This window comes from Scomber japonicus, chromosome 17 (genome assembly GCF_027409825.1).
Source record: "Scomber japonicus isolate fScoJap1 chromosome 17, fScoJap1.pri, whole genome shotgun sequence".
NCBI classification, from domain to species: domain Eukaryota; kingdom Metazoa; phylum Chordata; class Actinopteri; order Scombriformes; family Scombridae; genus Scomber; species Scomber japonicus.
Genome location: NC_070594.1, coordinates 12,891,498 through 12,903,951, shown reverse-complemented (window position 1 = coordinate 12,903,951; position 12,454 = coordinate 12,891,498). Strand labels below are relative to the sequence as shown.

Sequence of the window (12,454 nt, the reverse complement as noted above, 5' to 3'; positions counted from 1 at the left end):
TCAGAATGACATGTGGTGACCTCCAAAGGCTGCCACCGTGGAGGAGTCAGATGATTGCTGTTTATGAACACCAGGGCTGTTGTTACGTCCGACAATGAAGGCCTTTGAAGTCATCTCCCATGCGAACCATCTGCTTTGTCGTCATCTTAAAAAGAGCAGAGCGTTCGGTTTTGCATATATTGTAGTTTTTTTTTGTTTTTTTTTTTTTTTTGTCACTGAGGCATTCATTTGTTACCAGTCTGTGAGAGCTTTCCCAACTCTAGCCATATGCTTTCAATTTGACCTTTTCCGCTGCCAAATTATCTGGCGTTGACCTCTAATATTATCTCAGGACAGTTGGAGAGTTATTGATGGGGTTTGCACAGTAGCGTATGTCTCTGTGGAGTCATTTATCTGTTCTCCAGACCAAAGATTACACTAATAAATCTCTTGATGCAGATTGTTTCTCACTTGAATGGGTTTTTTTTTTTCATTCTTTGAGTGAAGGGATGCCTGATTTTTATCATTAACAGATGGCGAACACCAGAGTATTAGGGCCGGATTTATAGACATTTTCATTTCATTTTCAGTTTTAAAGCCTCACCATATTCACCTATTGTTATTGTTTCTGCAGGTGTAGACGGCAATACTCAAAAGATCTAATTTGTCTGTGATGAGCATCCCCATCCACCAGAGACCAAAGGTACGGTAAGATATGAAAAGCTCATTATCTTATGTCCCAATAAACATTTTATTATGCCACAGACAAGCCACACAGCGTGATAGCATAATAAAATATAAATCAATCATATTCTACCTCATCATTTCATTGTATCCTGTTTTCCCTTGGAAAACATTTAGGTCAGATGTCTTTTTAGTAATTTAACTAACATTATTGTTGTTAAAATTAAAAATAAATGACGAAACTAACAATAAATTGAACTCTAGTGTAAGCTGATAAATTCCAATTCTCCAACCATAATGGGCACTACTTGATCTTTTGATAGAGCTTGCTGCGTGTGTAAATGTTCTGCGGTGGTGGCCTGGTTTAGTGGGGGGTCGATCGTCTGGAATTATTTGATATATGGCGTCATTAATTCTGCTTGACTTCCCCGCAGTGTCCAGAAAATGAGCTATGTCTGTCTTTGTTTCTTCTCCTGCAAAGATCTTGCAATTCTGTCAGCAATTACGGGGTTAGAGTCTGATCTCAGGTCATTAAGAGATAGGATTACTCCTGGACTGCAGGACCCCAGGAATGTACAAACCCCTCTGGTGGTCTGCTCACCGCTGATGAAATAGAATTGAATTAATGGGGTTGCCCACTGCGAGGACTGATTAGAACGACATACTGCCTTTGATCCCTGAGCGAGGTGACCAGGCGCGGGCGCCACAGGCACATGGGGGGTTGGGCTTTTGTGTCTGTCGCTGTGTGTGTGTGTGTGTGTGTGTGTGTGTGTGTGTGTGTGTGTGTGTGTGTGTGTGTGTGTGTGTGTGTGTCTGAGACTGTGTGTGCGAGTTAGTGTGCGTGCCCGTCCTGGGTCAGTGCATTACTGATGAGCAGGACTCATTATGTGCACTTTTTGCTGGGGTTCAACCCTCACTGGGGGTCTTCAGGTGTAAAATAATGTTGTGTTATTTGGTATGTGCGCTCTGGAAGGCTGCTTATCTGATCCAAAGCTGTGGTGGTCCACACAGTGTTGAGCCAAATTAATCGTAGTGCTGCATTTTTAAAGCCTCACCTGTTGATCATGTTGTGTCCTGAACCATTTAGTGTCATGCTGCAGACTGTTGCCCGTTGTCCATCATGTGTTCATGTTAAACAGCACAATGACGAAAGCGCATCTGCTTGTAGTAAATTGGAAACTTAAAGTTGATGAAGACTACTCAAGCTAAATATTTGGCCTCTGTGGAAAAAGGCTTTCTCTACATTAGCCATTAAGGCATCAGTATCTGAAACAATCAGAGTTAGGAATGTATCTTTCGACATTCATGTGCACTTCACACAGTGATAGACCAGATGTGTGGAGGTGAGAAAGTAAGCAAGGTTTGAAGTTCTCTCAAGCTCTCACTACTTTTCTCACTTTTTCATGTGTAAAAATGAGCATAACACTATAATTGCCTTCCAGGAGAGGCTGTCTGAGAAGTGTGTGCCATTATCCGTGTATTTATATCATTCTGATTTCACTGCTTTCAGTGGCTACAGGCTTTTCACCCTTATTTAAGTGTGTGGCTGTCGCAAACAGCTACACTTTGGCCTTCTGATGTGGTCAGACAACACTTTGTATGAGCTTGTTTTTTTTCTGTGCATACTCAGACCATTAGCCTTCAAATTGTCAGTTTTCACCAAATAACCACACCTCAATATTAATGTAGCAACCAATTCCCCAAGTTTGTAAGTAGGCACTATGGCGTAAAGATGTTATGATCTATACTTCCTATGTGAATGTACTGCCCACAATGTGGCTTTGTATCATAATTAATCGGTGTCATGTATTTTTTGGTTTGTTCACAAGAAAAGTTTTTAAACTTTTAAGGTCCACTATCCTTACTCTGCTTTCAACCTATCTACACACTAATCGAAAATGTCTATGGGGATATCTTATGTCCAGTGGTTACCTGCTGTCTATATGGTGTCACCATTCATCTCCTTGTACCCATAAAGCCCGGAGTGGTTTTGGGTTTTTCCATTAGTTGGTATGACTGTTCCTACTCCAAACAAACTGCACCACATTTAGCTTGGAATAGGATGCAGACTTGCATTTTCAGGCAGCCTTAGTGTGCTTATTTGTTGCGGAGCCAAGTATGAATGCTGTTGTTCTCATTTTTAACTACAAAGCGTGAGTGATCCAGGGTTAGTTTTAACCACTGCAGACATTCTTGGTGTAAATGTGCCCTAAATCATCACAGCAGAGTGTGAGAATGAGAACAGAGAGTAAAATCTTTTTAGAGTACAGAATTATAAATCCAAACGATCAAAAATCTCCCACTGTCTGCCAAGACTGCGTGTGGTATTGAAGCTGGAACACAACACAATAAGTTTTTATACCACATACCTTGGAAAGTAATGGTCATCATCATCCTTGTTTGCCCAGCAGTGTGTGTCTGTTTATGTTGAGCCCCCAGACAGTAAGCTGGAACTGTCTGCCGGAATCATTCTCAAGGCTACCTCGAGTAATGATAGATGACAAGCTTCTGCGAGGAGGAAAACAGGTCTGTGGCAGCATGCAGAGCCGCTCAGACAAAGGTGCCATCAGCTGGCAGCCTACCTGCTGAACTAGTTGTTTAGGAAGGTTGGGGGTGGCTCCGAATAAAAGACTGCAGGGGGCCTTTGCAGCAGCTAATGACAAAGAAATCTACATCTCTTCTGTTGAGGAGTGCAGTAAATTATAGTGAGGCGTGCATCCCGACTTCTTCCTGTCAGTGAATACTAACAGCACCAAGTGGTCACCTTGTTTTAGCTGTTGTTTTTCAGCTTTTTCCTAACTTAGACTTTGGGCTAAGCAGTAATTTTCTATGCACTATGCAGAATGTCATTTTTCATCCACATTAATGATGTCAGCCACATTTTTGGGAGTGCTCTCTGGATCAGTGGATGCCATATGCCAGGTCAAAATGGGAAGATGGGGTTCATTACCTACCAACGGCTGGTCGAGTATCATCTATCATTGTTCACTTGAATTATATTGTGATATGATGATTTGGCCTGATGAGGGCCCCAAAGAAATGTCAAGGGCTCCCCGAAAACATTAGTATTCACTCGCTTGGAACCATGAATATTTGCAGCATATTTTGTGACAATCTTGTCATAGTTAAAATCGAGTCAAGGTCCACTTAGCAGAGCTTTCACAAAAGATGGAGTTGAAGACTGTGAGATGTGGTTGGAAGTAGGGCTGCAATTTAAGAATTATTCCCATTAATAATTAAACTGTTAATACAGTGTCAGAAATTGTCAATGTCTTTTGCCTAAAGCTCAAAATGGCATCATCAAAGGTGTAGTCCACAGTCCACAACCCAAAGATATTTAGTTTAGTGTCATAGAAGAGTCAGGAAACCAGAAAATAACATTTGGGAAGCTAAAATATGAGATTTTTTCCTTTTTTGCTTAAAAAAGTCAAAAGACAAAAATGATTAATCGATTATCAATATAGTTGGCAATTCATTTAATAGTTAATCAATTAATTGACTTATTGTTACAGCTCTAGTTGGAAGCGGGAAAAAAAAACTAACTGGACCTTAAGTTTAAATAATTTAGTGTGTTTAATGACTAATTCCAAGGTCAATAGTTCGTTGATTGTCACGTCTGGTTGTTAGTTTAGAAGGTACTGGTAAAAGGTGTCACTAAATATATATGTATATAACAGAACACTACAATTTGCATGTTCTTAGTTTAGTTTTAGATTCCTATCCATAATGCAATAGCATCAAGGAGGCATCTGATTGATCCCACATTTATTTTGCAGCATAACAATTACCCCAAACATGCAACCACAGTCATAAAGAACTATTTTCAGCAACAAGAAGACCAAAGAGTCCTACAACAGATGGTATGGCCTTCACACAACCGTGATCTCAACATCGAGTCAGTCTGGGATTATATGAAGTGACAGAAGCAACTGAGGCAACTGAAATTCACAGAAGAGGAACTGTGGCAAGTTTTCTAAGATGCAGGAACAACTCAAATGCCAAGTACTGTTAAAAACTGTGTGCAGGTGTACCCAGGAGAACTGCTGCTGTTTTAAAGGCAAATCGTGCTAACAGATACCGAAAAAAAAAAAAAAAAATTCAAACATTAAGTGTACATTAAATGTATATTGCATTTACATTTTATGAATTCAGTTTTCATAATGGAGAAAAGAATACATAATTACAGTGTGTGTATGCTTATGTGCTTCTACCTAATGGACTGGGCCTGCTGTGATTGAATGAAGGCATTAAAATTCTCTCTTCTTGAGTTTAAGCCATCACTCATGCTCTGTCATGTGTCATCTTCACTTCCACATTTTTCAACATAGATAAATATAGCAGAAGTAGCTTTATGTAATCTTGAACCCTTGTTTAAAAAACCCTCCCTTTTAGTTTGCTTGAAGGTGAGCCTCCACGTACCACCATTATTAAGACAAGATGGAGTCTTTACCTGCTGACAAAGGGAAAAAAGCGTTGAGAAGGGGGGAGAGGGAGGCGGGAAGAAAGGTCAGCTTTTTCACAATCCACCTTCTCTCTGCCATTCATGAGACGACCTCCGGCCCTCGCGGCACATTGCCACTGCCTTAATCATAAAAATGTCTTCCCTCTTTTTTCCGGGCACTGGGGGTCCCATTCACATGGCGTTACCAGACCATAACAGAAGCAGAACATAAACACACATGCATAAACACCAAGCACGGCTTGCGCTGTCACACATACCCGCTTATATTCTTGTCACATAAACAGTGAGGCATTGTCTCCTGCACGCCCATGGAGTGATTAAGACGTAAGGCACTGCAGGGGGTCGGCCCATGGTTAAAGGAGCATAGAATCCTAAGAGGCCGACACACACAAACACACACACATACACACAGCAGGGGTTTTAACATTGTATCTTATCCAGGCCATTGAGGCTAATATCTGTGAATGGGCATGCTGGCACTTTCAGCAGTGCTATCAGTGCAGTCTAGTGCCCTTAGGGACTGCACAGCATAAACACAACTACTGTATCTCTAGTGTCCTCAATAAGGAGTGGATGAGTAAAATGACAATATTCCACTTTTTTTTTTTTTTTTTTTTTTAAAGTGTATGTAACTTTAACTGCCAGATTATATTTTGCCCAGAAGATACATTTTTCTACTTTGCAAGTTAGGAAGCTGAAATGCCATTTAGCCTTTATGATGTCACCATCATGTGCTTGTTCTTATGTTTAAAAAACTGTTTTATAAAGCTCTTTTGTGCAGTATTTCAAATAGCACATTGTAAATTGAATAGGCTACAAAAAGCCAATTTCCAGCCCAGCTTCATTATAAGCTTTCCAGAATGAAAAAAGCATTTGTTTTTAAAACTGGTTTGAAAGTGTCATCTGGCTTTCCACTGAAAACAACTCACTGTTTCAAACCTTTTTACTGTTCAGTTTGTTTTAGCTTTTATTAACTAGAAAACATCTCTGAAATAAAACATCTCTCTCTCTCTCTCTCTCTCTCTCTCCTCTCTCTCTCTCTCTCTCTCTCTCTCTCTCTCTCTCTCTCTCTCTCTCTCTCTCTCTCTCTCTCTCTCTCTCTCTCTCTCTCTCTCTCTCTCTCTCTCTCTCTCTCTCTCTCTCTCTCTCTCTCTCTCTCTCTCTCTCTCTCTCTCTCTCTCTCTCTCTCTCTCTCTCTCTCTACACTGTCATTGAGCTAATAGCGAACAACATGTGATAAATCTAGCTGAAATAAAAAGCATCAGGCACTTTCACTGTTTTTAACAGTGCCAGCTGCATTTTATTGATAAAACCATGAGCTGAAGAAATACCAGGCTTTACAAAAGCACACCTGTAATGAAAAATCATTCAGTTCAACAAACATGTTTTGCAGGTTTGTATTTGTTTATTAAAAGGACCATTAAAATATATCCTTTTTAGACCTTTTTAAAATTGGCATTTCAGCAGAGGAATGTAAGTCTATCACAGTAATGCAAAGAGAAAGCTATAAAATGTTGAGCATCAACAGCTGTCCGTTCATCCATCTATTCATCCACAAAATCCTGTCAGCCATGGTTTGCCTGAGCCCTCTGTTACCAAACCTTCATTTCCTCTTTGGTGACTGCAGCCTGACAATATTAAACATCAGGCGTTGCCATTTTGGAGCATATAGTGTGTCTGTCATATCAGCTGTCTTATTTAAAAGGGGACCTATTATGCTTTTCCTTATTTTCAGACATATGATGTGACAATGTTGTATGTTCATATTAAATGTAGCCCAAGTGTCAAATAATGAGGTTCATTTATGTAGAAATAATCCCTGTGTGGGCTTATCAGGAGGGGGGGCTTAAAGAGACAAGAGCTGAGACTGCCTGTTAAGAGACAGAGACTGAACTGAGGGCCTGCATACGTTTTGCATGAGTTTTTTGAACTATGAATCATGCAAAGCGACCACATTGGGTTCCCAGAACAAAAATATAGAACTGGAAATTACCATAATGGGTTCCATTTATGAATATCTACACTTGAGCGTCTTCTGTGTCTCAACTGATGCAATATTAATTTTTATAGTGGGTAACCATGCTCTGGCTATGGAGAGGTGTCCTGGCATGACCCATACATCAAAGCTTAGTGTATCATTAGTTGCCATGGTATTGGAAGACTGTTATCATAGCAGATAAGGTCAGTGTTTCTCCTATATAGGTCAAAATTTAATTTAAGAAATCAGTAGCATTTCGATAAAGACCCTTTTTTTTAAGGAATAGGTCAGTACATTTTGTGTATGCGTAGCGAGTGAATGTGAGAAAAGCAGAAGAAAAGATTAGCAGTAAGTTTTCAGTCTGGCAGTAAATGTATATTTCAGACTTCAGTGTGTCAGTTAATAAATGCTTCAGCTTCTCCTGCAAAAGTGAAGGTGGTTAGTTCCAAAGTATAGTAAAAATGGGGTTAGTTGAATCTGACTACGACAAAAACAGAGAAGCTCCCCCAGGTCGCCATCGCCACCCCAAAGAAATCAATCTATGGGAAACACTGAAGGTATATTGTTTCACTTAATGTCTTAAACTGAGCTAAACTTGAGCATAGATGTAAAACATTTTGTGCTTCAGGAACAGAGTTATAGGTAATTTCATCTTTGCAGAACATTTTATTGCATTATATTACTTAGTTTTTTCCTTCACATACCCTGCAGTTGCTACTTTAAAAAAGGCAGCCAACTTTTGTTTTTCAGTTTTATTTTTTTGTACTTATTCCAATAACATTATTTTATTTCACTGTAACCTCTACAATGAGGCTGACACGATGCACATATAAAATGGAGCTTGCACAGCATATTACGAAATATCTGAGATTCAAATAAAAGAATGTAACTTTTTGCTGTTTCTTCCTCTTTGTTGCTCTCTGAACTTGACTGAGCATTTACATTTTTTAGCTGACTCAAGCTGTTTGGTGGACAAAAATATGATTTCTTCTCCTTTTGACTTGTGGGCCAAGCTTGTGCACAGTGCAGCGGCTTCCTGTCCAGGATCAGTTAAAGACATTCTGACATTTTGAATAGCCGTGGTCTCCAGCTCCAGCTCCTGTCAGATTTACAAAGGTACATTTGAAAGAAAGCAATTTCCACGCCTGGTATGAAAACTCCTTTTTAACCTTAATTACATTGCAGCTCTGTAAGGACCAAATGTTCTCTGCTGAAATTAATTTCCCAACAGGTCTCTTATCAAAGAATTCAGATGTACCTTCTTATCGTCTCTGGTCAAAAGGTCTGCGTGAAAATTTACTCTGAATTAATTGCCAATATCATCAGCCAAATTTTTGTTTGGATATCTTCCTAATATTGACATAAGCCTTAATGGCCATCTGCAGAGAGCAACTCATTATGGCACATATCTCTATCCTTACATATGTAGGAGACGTCTCGGATGTTTTATGGCATTTTCCACTGCTTTTCACAAGCATGACTAAAGTGCCAAGGTTTGTGTGTACACTGGTGCTGCTTGAGGCAGAGAAAAACTATAAATGCATTTTCCACTGAAACAGGGATTTGAGAGACTGCTGCCATTTATCTGAATGGTTATTGCTGAGGTCTTTCAGCAGAGATGAGAGAACTAATACCGACCTTAAGTAGTTAAGCAATTACTGGGGTCATTTGCTGTTATGCTTTTACTCATACCTCTTGAAAATAAAGATTTGTTCTTCAAATTCTATCTGGCCTTAATGATATAGTCTGTAATTGCATCCCTTGATCCCCAGGTTGTGTATTTGGTACACGTGTATGGTTGTTAAGAGGATCCTCGTGCAGTTTTATGGATGGGACACGTGTATTGCAGATGTCAAAGGGTTTCTATAGGGGCTCAACAGAGGTTACCCTGGACTTGTAAATGTGCATTCCTGCACCATATGTGTTTCTTTCTCAACTCTGCCCCCCAACCTTCTTCTGAAATCCTTGCATATTGCTGAAGCAAAAACAAATCATCTTTTAGTTTTAACCCCCGCTGCTTACTCAAATAATCAAAATTCACATCAGCCTAGCCGCTCACACAACTCAACTCTTTCTCTCCGAGTTGTAAACTGAAAAATGAAAGCACTGCTTGTAAAATTGATTTTGAGATTGAAGTAGAAATTCGTTGATTAAAAAAAAAACTTGACACTATAGCTTAGAGAATCTAAGCAGGAAAACAGTGCAGCATGCAGTGAGAGCCTAGTGAAGCCTGAAGTGTACTTCAGGTATCAGATGGGTAAGTGTTCTTGGCTTTTGAGAGCAGTTGAAAAAGAAGCCCTCTTCTGTATATACTGACCTTCTGTGACAAGAAACACTGATGAAAGAAGAACAAATATCTTGGTGAACAGTCTATCAAAATACACCACCTCTCTATGCAGTTGTCGCACAGGTGTTACTTCAGAGCCCACACCTACAGATTTTATTTAATGTGGTGATTTGAGACCGTTGATAACATACTGTATATTTGTGTTTAAAATAATCTACTTTTGAGTCTGTCACAAACCTTTTTTCTCTGCCATTTTATCTCATCATGCCACTTATGTTCCACTCAGCTGTTATTTTGTGGAATGTGGTCTTTTGTTTGTCTACCTCTTTTCGCTTTTGTCATACTTACAACCACCCACTGAGATCAGATTAAAGCAGACATGTTGAACACAACACCACTGAGTCGCTCGCCTGGAGCAAAGCATGCTGGGATGGCAGCGACACATTCACAGTTCTGTGACAGCTGAGTGGGCCAGTGATTTAAGTGGCTCTGTCTCCTGTAATTGCTCGAAATCTGATTTGGATGTATGGTTCGTGGGTTTTTTTACGCAGCCATACTGTAATATGGTTTTATGAGATTTCCCTTAATCTTGTTTTCTCTGGGATTGTTGCTTCATGTGTGTTCTGTTTTTTTGTCCCAGCATTAAGTTGTATAGTTGGGGTCCTTACACCTGTACTGAAAACAAACTTTGCTAGAAAACTTCTAACGGCTGATTTCCCTCCTTCTCTATAGGTCAGGTATAGGCAGTGCCAGATGTTTAGAGAGTAGAGTAGAGACTCTACTGGAGTAGAGTCCAGTATATTGAGATATAAAATGTCTTTAGTTATACTAAAAGATCATATAAGAGTCAGTCAAGATCTACAGTTTAATTGAGTATAAGTATTATTAGTAGTAGTAGTCAAGTCCTTTGTTTATTTCACCCTTTGTGTATTTTCCATCTATCTCCATATATATGGACACATCTGACAACATACATGCTGATACCGATATATCTGTGATAGGCCAATATTGGCTGACCGATATATCAGTCAGGCTTTATATAACAGTCACTTGTAATGTTTGGAGAACCACAACCATCTCATTGGAGTGATACAGTTTTTCAGCCAGTTATATTTCTAATCCTGTTTGGTTTACTGCAGAATTTTTGATGTAAAAATAATCAAATGAAATAATTCCAAGAGAGGGTGCAGGCTATTCTTTCACATGTGAGGGTATTAAACTATCAAGTGTAATCAAACATGCAGCTTCAGAAGTAGACTTGAAGTATGTACTGTGCAGTGATATTATGTACTATATCTATATGAACATTGAAGTGGTGAAATGAACCAACATATATATGTATAGATACATGAGAATAATCCAACAACATCCTAATTTACTTTTTTTGGAGAGTGATTTAACTTTAATGTCCACACTCTATCCTCGTCACACCAGGAAAAAAAGTTAAGTTTCCCTTACTTTGCCCCAAATATTATCATTTTTTTTCAACCCCATGGCAAGAACACGTAACAGCTTTTGAGGTAAAAGTTGAACTTCCCTATCATCTCTGGGGAATTAAGTTTTTGACATGCCTGGAGTGATTTCAGCACATCCAAGCAAAGAGCTGACAGGGTCACCAACCTGTGAGCCTCAGTCCTTTCCCCTTACAATGCACCCACGCCATCCACACTTTCTTCTTCCACTTACACACTCTTCTTTTAAAACTTTATTCATTTATTTATTTATTTATTTATTTTATCTCTTTACCAATTCAGCCACTTCTGGGCTAAGAGGGCCTCTTGTTTTGGTTGTGAAAAATCAATAGCCATTACAGGAGGGAGAGAGAAAGACAGAGAACGCACTCAAGAGGGAGGGAGACAGACTGCTATGCCTGTCAGTCTGACCCTGCCTGATGGCTGTCATCTCCCTTAATTGCTTTGCTAATATCATCCCCGTTCAGCCTGGATCTAGGTCAGCAAGGCCCCTCTGCTGGAGCTGACTGAAGGCTGTCCCTCTCCATGATCTCTCTCTGCCTTTTTTTCCCTTTTCCTCCCTGCAGGCTCATCTCAATTAGAATAAAAACATACAGTAGAAATACGAGAAAGATACTTTTTGTCTCGTGTGTGAGTGTTCGAAGTCATCCAGGTCATAGTTATCCAAAGAGGGTTGAATCAAGGGCAGCAATACTTCTTTGTAGATACTTGAGGATGTTTCACCTCTCATCCAAGAGGCTTCTTCAGTTCTAACTTACTGGTGGTGGAGTTCCAGGTATTTAACCTCTATGGAGTTGATATCAAGGTCAGTAGCTGCGGTTACATGTGCACTTTTTTTTCACTCTAATTGAAATCCTTCTGGTTGAAGATTTCAGGTCAGCTGTTCACACGGGATGTGATCTAATACGTTCTGGTGTTTACATGCACTGACACATTTAATCGGAACAGCTGTGTGACATGCGCAAAAGCGATGAAAACATTAGGGCGGTATGTCAAAATGTTCCTACTAGCCACCCTCAGCCACAACAACTTGAGGAGTTGTAGCATTTATTCTTTGGCAAATAGCCTAAACTACACACACTGCACTGCTTTATTTACAGATATACTGCTAACTTCATACTGTTTGTCACACATGTGCTCTCTCTTTGTCTTTCTACCGTCACGTCACCTATAGTTACCCTCACATAGGGCAAATATGCAGAAAGAATATATTTATTCCAACCAGAGAGAAACAATCAGTTTGAGTGTTTATTGAGTGGTTATTAGGTGTTAATATTTTCCTACTGAACAGATTATCAAAGCTTTACACTACCCCTCTCAACCTGATGGAAAATTATTTCCAATTGGCCTGGATTGGTCCAGTCTCTTCTGATTGAGGTGGTTTCATAAGCATTTTTGTTCTGATTGGGCTATTATTCCGCTTATTAGTAGAATATTATATATCCATGTAAACGTAGCCAGTGATACCATTTGGTTCATTAGTGCTCCTGGCTGTAAAGAGTCACATGAGTAAGTAAGTGAGTGTAAATGACAGTCGTTGGAGTTGTCACATCGCATCTTGTTCTGAGATGACCTGGGTTTAGATGAATCCA

At 39.6% G+C, this 12,454-nt stretch overlaps 1 protein-coding gene across 2 annotated transcripts in view; it reads left to right on the top strand.

Moving 5' to 3' along the window:
- LOC128376772 (kelch-like protein 29) overlaps positions 1–12,454 on the top strand; it is a 211,363-nt gene that overhangs the window by 15,942 nt on the left and 182,967 nt on the right. Inside the window, exon 2 of one of the 2 annotated variants that reach the window (XM_053336620.1) lies at positions 614–682. The gene's annotated coding sequence lies outside the window, so the exon portion shown is untranslated. Of the gene's footprint in view, positions 1–613; positions 688–12,454 lie in introns of both variants that reach the window. The other variant, XM_053336621.1, reaches the window with a different exon arrangement.